This window comes from Lynx rufus, unplaced genomic scaffold, assembly GCF_022079265.1.
Source record: "Lynx rufus isolate CCGP_SWC_20201006 ecotype Redwood Valley unplaced genomic scaffold, mLynRuf1.p SCAF_8, whole genome shotgun sequence".
NCBI classification, from domain to species: Eukaryota; Metazoa; Chordata; class Mammalia; order Carnivora; family Felidae; genus Lynx; species Lynx rufus.
The window spans coordinates 13,788,216-13,797,092 of NW_025814896.1; the positions used below are offsets into that span (position 1 = coordinate 13,788,216).

General features: G+C 46.8%; 1 non-coding gene across 1 annotated transcript; it reads left to right on the forward strand.

The window, feature by feature from the left end:
* Window positions 1-420: 420 nt before the first annotated feature.
* On the forward strand, window positions 421-505 carry TRNAR-UCG (transfer RNA arginine (anticodon UCG)). Its single transcript has one exon. It is a non-coding gene; the product is annotated as a tRNA-Arg (tRNA).
* The last annotated feature ends 8,372 nt before the right edge of the window (window positions 506-8,877 follow it).

Below are 8,877 nucleotides of genomic sequence, written 5' to 3' on the forward strand. Positions count from 1 at the left end.
ACAAAAGGCATGGATGTGGGGGTGGAAGGCATGGGAGCCCCAGGGAGTTCTGGAAGGAGAGTGTTTTGGGCAGACAGAGAAAAAGCACAGTGCAAAGGCCATGGGGTGTGTGCAAGCCTGGGCTGCCGGAGGAGGAGCAAGGAAACAGTGTGGGTGTCGGAGTGGAAGTGCGTAAGGGAGTGGTAGAAAGCTTTAGGAGATTTTAGGGGTATAGGACAGACATGGTTCCTGACTCCTCTAGAAGGGTAGGCCCCATTGACACTGGGGTAAAAGCACGACCCCATCCACAGAAGATGGTCAGTTCTCAGCTCAACCGAGAGTTTCGAGGCAGGAATGTGGGGCCCAATAGCCAAATTATGTGATCATTTCAAGAATGGACATTGAGAGGACACGGGTCTCAGAAAGTCTTATGTCCGGGGTGCCTGGGTGGCTCAGTCGGTTGAGCGTCTGACTTCGGCTCAGGTCATGATCTCGCGGTTCGCGGGTTCGAGCCCCGCATCAGGCTCTGCGCTGACAGCTCGGAGCCTGGGGCCTGCTTCGGATTCTGGGTCTCCCTCTCTCTGCCCCTCACCACTCGTGCTCTGTCTCTTGCTCAAAAATAAAATCAAATTTTTTTTTTAAAGGAAGTCTTACGTATACAATGCTCATAGGCTTGCATTTTACCCTATAATGGCTAGAGCCAGTGGGAAGTTTTGGTACTTAGAGTAAGCAGCTCCCTGCCATCCAGGCTCAGGTAGGAGGGCACTTCCTCTCCCCCTGCAGTTGGGTGGGGCCGCGTGAGTAATTCTGGCCAATGAGTGATGTGCAGGAGCCACGGATCACTTCTGGTTACAGCATTTAATTGTAGATTCGGGACTCTCCAGGCAGCTTTCTTTTTCTCTAGTTGGGTCATCAACAGTGCTCAAGATGGCGGCTGCTTCATGACTTGGGGCCCATGAATCACTGCAGCTTCCTGAGCCGCCCCCCCCGCCCCCAACCCCCGTAAAAACTGGAGACAGACCGGGATACATGAGCCACCAAGATTGGGAGGGTTCTACTACACGTACCCGCGATTCCCCACCTGGGAACATTCTCTGGACCTCACCTAGGGCGGGCAGTAATGCTGGGGACTTGTCCCACCAGCAGCCCTCAGCAACATGGTGCTCAGCCCTCAGATGGGATAAGTCTGACATGTGCTCTAGGTGCCTTGGCCGTGAACGCTCTGGCCTATGGGAGGCGAGGTGAAAGTCTCAATGGCGGGCCTGGGCCCCCGGTCCGTGCTAAGCACAGAGAATTCATATCTCCAGTCCCTCTGCAGAGGATTTCATCCGAGTGGTGGGAGCTTCCAAAGTGGAGAGGGAGGAGGGAAAATGAAACGAGGGGATGGGGCTGCCTGGAAATCACTTCACCCCTCGGCATCCAGGTCCCTCTAGTTAAGCACTTTAACCTGATTTCTGCAGGGTAATGAGTTAGGGCGTCCCTCCCTTCCTGCCTCTGGTCTCCCAGCCGTGTGTTCCCCTGTGGTTGGCATTAAGGAAGCAAGAGCTTGACTGTGACCCACAGCAGCCGCACACAGTGCTAGTCCCACCGACAGCAAAGCCGTCTGTCTTGAGTGGCCTCCTTGGTCAAGAACCACCCCCTGCCTACCTCTCATGATGAGAGGGGACATTTGAACCCACCTTGAACTCAGGTTTGGGAAGCCCTGCTTACCGCTTCCCCGGGGGGGGGGGGGCAGCCCCTCTCGGAGCAGAAGTCTCATTTTATGGCTCTGATTTCAGAGCTGCCCAAATTGATGCCTGCTTTCTCCCCCAGGACTGGCTTGCCTTTGAGTCCCTACTGCACGGGGACAATCCACACATCAAGAGAGAGCTGCTAGCATTTACCAGTGTAGGGGCTGGGGGGCCCTTGAGGAAGAATCTGGGAAGAAAAGGGGGACGGATTCTTTGTCCTGTCTGGATGTCCTCAGGACAACGGAGGGAGGGTGCCAGGACCTGGATGGAAAGTCCCCAAGATCTTGTGAGAAAAGAGAATCATGAATCAGACACATTCTGCTTCCTAGATTTTCATATCAAGTGTGCTTATCCCCAAATGTGGATGATTATTCCTGAGATTTCTGCTATTAAAATAACCAAGTTCGCAATTATATGAGGACAAACCGCCTCTCTAACCTCCACAAGTACAGTCATCGATAATGGTGGGGACTTTCTGTTTTTCCTAATTCCGTATCTTTCCTTTCCTGGGGGCATAAAACGATGGCCGATAAGGCCATGCTGGGCTGAAATGCTGGAGTGCCGGGACCAAGAAGGATTTGATTCTTGCCTCGCAAGGGTGGTGATTATCATAGCGGAAATCATCACGCGGGCATTTTCCAACATTCGCCTAATATCTGGAGAGGCTATTTTAGGCTTTGGCAAATATCTGCATTCATTTTCCTATTTGATCACTACTGCAAACAGGGGAGGAAACCTTGACCTTGTGTAATAATCTCTGACCTCAGCTCTAGGCAATAGCTCTATCCTAGTGACCAGCCCGTTTGGGTATTAAACCAAGAGTGACAAGAGCACCTTGTATGGTTACGGATCCCCACCCCGAGAGTGTCCTGATTTTATTCAAAGGGTCCATCGTTTCGGGGGGGGGGGGGGAGTCAATCAGCTGTCCAGATCTCAATTCCTTCCCTGACCTACAAGTCCTGGCCAAAGCCTGTTCTGATTTCTTGGTGCTAATTGGCCGTTCTCTCCGACTCCTGACCCTTGGAACCCTTCATGCTATGCTGCTGGTGAAGGGCTTTCCAGGAGAGGAAAAACATCCTGGTTTGTAGTATTTGCCAGCTCCCATGGTGGAAATATTTCCACCATAACTGATTTCAAGCAACCTATGTTTTAACAACTAGCTCTTAAGATTCCTAAATTTGGGGGGCGCTCGGCTGGCTCAGTTGATAGAGCATGCAACTCGTGATCTCAGGGCTGAAACATTGAGACTCACATTGAGTATAGAGATTACTTAAACATAAAATCTTAAAAAAAAAAAAAAAGATTCCTGAATTTTGAACAGTTGGCTCTCCGGAGCAGGGACAAGCCTGCTACGGTATGCTGTTGCCTATGGGTGAAGCACCAGCAAAAATATTCACTGACCTCACAGTTCGTGAGTTCAAGCCCCACGTGGGGCTCTGTGCTAACAGCTCAGAGCCTGGAGCCTGCTTCGGATTCTGTGTCTCCTTCTCTCTCTGCCCCACCCCCCACTCTGCCCTGTCTCTCTCTCTCCTCTCTCTCTCAAAAATAAATAAACTGTAAAAAAAAATTTTTTTTTAATTTTTATAAAGAATGTCGAGTTTATACACGTTTTTGTAGGCCATCTGCCCCAGCCTATGGAGGGAGGTCTTCATGTAAGCTTTTAAAAGCTCTCCTCTAAAAGGCAATTTAAAAAAAAAAGTTCCTTCTTGACCAGAGCAAAAGCTGAATTTTAGTCCCCTTCAGCCTGGTGCTTTTGTGCAGTGCACAATCTGCCTAACTGTGTCGAGCCTGCATGTAAGCTGGTCTTTAACTTGGGACTGGTGAGTATCCTCCAAAGGGCATCTGGCTGGGTCCCATCCCAAGGCTTTCTCTTGGCATCTGCTGCCCAAATGTATGCTATGAGCTGGGCTCCACCTTGGCCCAGTGCTGCAGACGTCCCCAAGCTTCTGCTATGACCTCTACCCAGGTCCGGCCAGGGCCTGCCACCAGCCTCCCTGCAGGGCCACCTTGAGCCCAGCCGTGGTCTACCCCGTGGCGGGTAGCGTGCAAGGATGCCTCGGGAGTGCTCCCTGGGCCTGCTCTCTGCCCGTCCACGCCTGTGTCCGGGGCGGCTCAGCACCCTCCCCCCGACTTAGTCAGAATCAGGTGTGGGCTCAGGCCCTCCTCCCATGCGTTCCCCTCCACTGCCCGCTCTGTCCCCTCCGGGCCCTCAGCTCTCGGATTTTCTCTTCTCCATCACACTCCACTGAGCCAGAAACCTGAGCCACGAGCCTCCCTCTTCCCTTCTTCGTTGTCCCCGAGCCTTTTCGTCGCTCATTTTCTCCAGTCGTTTTCAAAACACTAGGTAGATACTTGTACATTTTTTCCTAAATCCCATTTTTTAAACAGCTGAAAAGGGTGTCACGTTTGCACCCCATAAATACTGACATCTTAAGACAGTTCCTTCACACTGAAATGATCCCCAAAGAACATCAATATCATGATAGTTTGTTTTCCACCATCATCTGTTCTTAAAAAGCCGTGAACAATATGGGGCGCCTGGGTGGCTAGATCCGTTGGGCGGTCCACTCTTTGTTTTGCCTCAAGTCATGATCTCACGGTTGGTGAGTTCGAGCCCCGCGTCGGGCTCCGTGCTGACAGCATGAAGCCTGCTTTGGATGCTCTGTCTCCCTCTCTCTCTGCCCCTTCCCTGCTCTCTCTCGCTCTCTCTCTCTCTCCAAAATAAATAAATAAACATTTTAAAAATAAATAAGCCATGAACAATAGAATGGAAATATTACTTGACCCTCTTTGCCAGTAAAATCTTCAAATACATATATGTATTTTATAATGTATTTAAGTCATCTCTACGCCCAACACGGGGCTCGAACTCACCAGTCCAAGATCAAGAGTCACATGCTCCACCAACTGAGCCAACCAGGCATGCCTAAAAATAATAAGATTTTTTTAATTAAAATTAAGTAATGAAATAAGGTTTTATTTAATAGTAATCAAATAAAATTTTAATAAGATTTTATTCGAAAAGAAGATTGGGGAGAAGCCTGACTGTCCTTTGTAAAGGGACAGAGGGGACACTGGGCAGAGGGCAGTGAGAACGAAAGCTGGCAGAAAAGATATAAAAGGAAGGGGAGGAACTATAAACTGATTCCCTTAGGGGCGCCTGGGTGGCTCAGTTAAGTGTCCGACTCTTGAATTGGGCTCAGGTCAGGATCTCGTGGTTTGTGGGTTCGAGCCCCGCATCAGGCTCTGTGCTGACAGTTTAGAGCCTGGAGACTATTTCAGATTCTGTGTCTCCCTTTCTCTCTCTGCTCCTCCCCCACGCACACTCTCTCCCTCTCTCAAAAATAAACATTGAAAAAAAATGTTTTGTTTTCTTTTTTGTTTTTTTTTTTAATGTTTTATTTATTTATTTTTGAGAGAGACAGAGAATGCGAGTGGGTCAGGGGCAGAGAGAGAGGGAGACACAGAATCCGAAGCAGGCTCCCGGCTCCGAGCTGTCAGCACAGAGCCCGATGCGGGGCTCGAACCCATGAACCGTGAGATCATGACCTGAGCCGAAGTCCGATGCTCAACCGACTGAGCCACCCAGGCACCCCGAAAAAAAAATGTTTTTTTAATTACACCGATTCCCTTAAACTCTCCCTGGTTCAAAGCCTGATATTCTTGCTGTTCTAAACATGTCTCCCTTTCCAACAAGGACTCCAAACCTGATGCATGATCCTGTTATCAGAGAAGGAAGGGGAATGCCCTAGGACCAATTATTTTTACACATTGGTTTAATGTCCTCCATGTACACACACACACACACACACACACACACACACATACACAGAGTTATAGTTATGCTTGTATAAGCATAACATATTTCAAAAGGACACACAAGAAATCAGGAAGAGTGAATGACTCCAGGCAGAGGGTCTAGAACTTTTTAATTATGCAACATTTTGTTACAGTTTGAATATTTTCCATATACATGGATAACTTTCTCAATGATAAAAGAAAAGTAACCTTACAGGCATATCATGCAAAGAGCTTCCTTATTTGTTTCACTTTTGTGCTGATGTAATACATTGGTGGTAAAACAGTTACTTTTATGTGTCAACTTGATTTGGCCACAGGGTACCCAGATAACTGGCCAAGTATTTTTCTGGGTGTTTCTGTGAGTGTGTTTTAGATGCATTGAACATTTAAATCAACAGACTGAGTAAAACAGATTGCCCCCACAATGTGGTGGGCCTCATTCAATCAGTTGAAGGTCTGGATAAAGTAAAAGATGACCTTTGAGCTAGGACATTAGCTTCTCTTGGATCTACCACAGCCTGCTGGCCTTCAGAGTTGAACAAGGACATTGACTCTGCAGATTTTGGGTTTGCCAACCTCCGATATTTGTGTGAGCCAATTCCTTACATAAAGAGATTATATACGTATATCTATATATATTGTAATATAGTAATATACACACATACCTCTCCTACTGATTCTGTTTCTTTGGAGAATCCTAATACACATAGACACTTTTTTCTTTACCTTAAATTTTTTTTAAATGTTTATTTATTTATTTTGAGAGCCAGAGAGAGAGAGAATGTATGTGCACACGCAGGGAGGAGCAGAGAGGGGGAGAGAGAGAATCCCAAGCAGGCTCCTTACTGTCAGTGCAGAGCCTGACACAGGGCTCAAACTCACAGCCGTGAGATCATGACCTGAGCCAAAATCAAGAGTCCGACATTTAACTGACTGAGCCACCCAGGCAGCCCTTCTTGACATTTTAAAAATATTTTTTTTTTTCGGGGCACCTGGGTGGCGCAGTCGGTTAAGCGTCCGACTTCAGCCAGGTCACGATCTCGCGGTCCGGGAGTTCGAGCCCCGCGTCGGGCTCTGGGCTGATGGCTCAGAGCCTGGAGCCTGTTTCCGATTCTGTGTCTCCCTCTCTCTCTGCCCCTCCCCCGTTCATGCTCTGTCTCTCTCTGTCCCAAAAATAAATAAACATTGAAAAAAAAAAATATTTTTTTTTCTTTTTCTCCCCAGCTTTACTTGAGATATACTTCACACACAGTATAATTCACCCATTTTAAGCTTACATTTCTGAGTTTGGGCCATTGCCTCCGCGTGTATAACTGCCGTCACTATCAAAATAAATAAATAAAATATATTCTGTTCACACGCACATAATTTAAAAATCATACAAAGCTATCCATCAGACATGATTTAGTTTGGCTCTGAGTGACGAGCAATGAAAAATAGCAGAGGATTACTAGCAGTGCACTGAGATGAGGGACAATTCACAGTATCTCCTCTAGGGGGTCAATGTTTCAAACGACAGAGGTGATAGCTCAATTTACCTGCTCCTAAATCTCATTGTGGCAGTGTTCTTTTATTTTTCTGTATTTATTTTTTTAAGTTTATTTAAAGAGAGACAGAGAGAGTGAGCAAGGGGAGGGCAGAGAGGCTCGAACTCACAGACCATGAGATCACGACCTGAGCCGAAACTAAGAGTTGGACGCTTAACCAACAGAGCCACCCAGGCGCCCCTCATTTTGGCAGTTTTCTTTCTTTTTTTTTTTTTTTTTAATGTTTATTTGAGAGAGAATGAGTGGGGGGAGGAGCAGAGAGAGAGGGAGGCAGAGAATCCCAAGCAGGCCGTGCAGCTTAAAGTGCAGAGCCAAATGCAGGTCTCCGACTCATGAATCATGAGATCCTGACCTGAGCTGAAATCAAGAATCAGATGCTTAACCAACTGAGCCACCCAGGCACCCCAGAAGTTTTCTTATCTTAGAAGCTTGGATAATTAATTGGCTTAAAGTATAATAAATGTTATCAGACTCTAGAGATGTCCTACCATGATCTTGAAAAGCACACTTAGCATATGACAAGAAAAAAGTTGTGTGTTACAAGAGACTTGCAAATATACCCATATCCTGCATCAACGTAATTTTTTGTTAGAGAAAATTTTGACATTAGTTTTGTAATTTATTAGATTATTATTCATTGAATTTGCCATGGGCCACGGCTTGTAGGCAATTACCACACGGCACTTTGCATGTTTGCAAAGTGAGGTAATCTAACTGACAAATAGCTTTGCGTGTATAGGGGCATTTTTATGAAGACTGAATTTCACAATTTATAATGCTACGATAATAGTATGTCTTATAGTCATTAATTTTTTTATGGTTTTTTTTTTTCTTTTTGTATGTTGGAGTCAATAGATTTGCCCTTTTTATTCTTAAGGTCTCAAACAGGACCTGCTAAGACCATTGGCCCCAAACCCTGTGTACGCGTGTTAGGAATGCATTTGCTGCAAGTAACAGACAGCCCAACGTACAGGGGCCTGAACGAAGCAGGATTATTTTTCTCCCAAGATGAGAAGCCAGGAGGTGGCAGTCCAGGGCTGGTGTCCAGCAATTTCTCTGTTTCCTTCTACTTTCCTGCCACAGCATCTTTAACATTTTTTTTAAGTGTTATTTGTTTATTTCAAAAAAAAAAATTTTTTTTTAATGTTTATTCATTTTTTTGAGAGAGAGAGAGAGAGAGAGACAGAGTATGAGTGGTAGGGGGGCAGAGAGAGAGGGAGACACAGAATCTGAAACAGGCTCCAGGCTCCGAGCTGTCAGCCCAGAGCCCGACGCCGGGCTCGAACCCACAAACCGCGAGATCCTGACCTGAGCCCAATTCAAGAGTCGGACACTTAACTGAGCCACCCAGGCGCCCCTAGCATGCTGGTTTTCATCTCCTGGTTACAAGGTCGCTATGCAGCTGCAGGCATCACATCCGTGTTCCAGACAAGAACGATGAGGGAGGGAAAAAGGCCTTGCTGGTTGTATTTATCCCTACTGATGCTGTGGGAGGGGAATGAAAGCTTCTCCAGTAACCCCTCAGCACGCTTCCTCTTACATAGCTTCAAAGGAGAAAAGGGCTGGATAATCTCATTTTTAGCTCTGGCCTCCAGGCAAGAGAGAAGAGTTTTGAGTGGAGGTTAAGAGAGCCTCCCCACTGGGCCACAAAAGCTACGGGAACTGGGGCACAAAACAACCTGAATAATTAAGTTCAGCACCCAAAAAAATGCTGCTTTTGTAACTGATGAGCAACTTCTTCAAGTTCTAAGCCTCTAAGAAAATGGTTTCTGCAACAAAAGTATCCAATAGCTTTCCACTGTGGGAGTGAGCGTTAATAT